General features: G+C 38.6%; 1 protein-coding gene across 1 annotated transcript in view; it reads right to left on the bottom strand.

Moving 5' to 3' along the window:
- GTF2F2 (general transcription factor IIF subunit 2) overlaps window positions 1-609 on the bottom strand; it is a 197,642-nt gene that overhangs the window by 9,090 nt on the left and 187,943 nt on the right. The window lies entirely within an intron of this gene.

Raw genomic sequence — 609 nt, 5'->3', positions numbered from 1 at the left:
AGGAATGACTCTATAATGCTGCAGTACAGGAAGGCAGAAGCCAGCACTGGCACTACAAGGACCTTGGCCAACAGCTTATCCTTGGTACCCAAATCCATGGGCTGAGTCAGGGAATGAGAGGCTTTGGACACGTATCCAAGTCCCTGGTGCGATGTGCTTTTAAAGGCAGAAACCAATGCAAAGAAAATGATTTCTTTCCTGAGGGAAATTATTTCCATAAGGATGGAAAGTGGAAAAACAAGCCGCCTCAGCTTATTCAGGGACTAAATAAACTAGCAGAAGGCCATTAATAAGCTTAAAATGTTATTTTACCTCTCTTTAAAATCAAACAGGACTGGAACGAGATTTGATTGGTCATGGCACTTTTCTGATTCAATATAAATTTTGTGGCCTATTGCTTAATTGAAAGTTCCATGTAAATCTTGTATATAAATAAAAGCCCAATTGTGTTACCTGGTGCCTGCCTCAGAGAGTGCTCCTAGCCTATGTAGTATCTTTTGTAAAATATTGACTCAATTGGGTGTATTACTAATTTCACCATCCAAGTTGTGTCTCCTTCAGAAATGAAGGAAAAAAAAAAAAAAAAAAAAGCTGAAAAAAAAAACCACC

Source organism: Tupaia chinensis, unplaced genomic scaffold (genome assembly GCF_000334495.1).
Source record: "Tupaia chinensis unplaced genomic scaffold, TupChi_1.0 Scaffold144262_1, whole genome shotgun sequence".
Lineage (NCBI taxonomy): Eukaryota > Metazoa > Chordata > Mammalia > Scandentia > Tupaiidae > Tupaia > Tupaia belangeri.
This window is presented reverse-complemented; position numbering and strand designations above follow the sequence as displayed.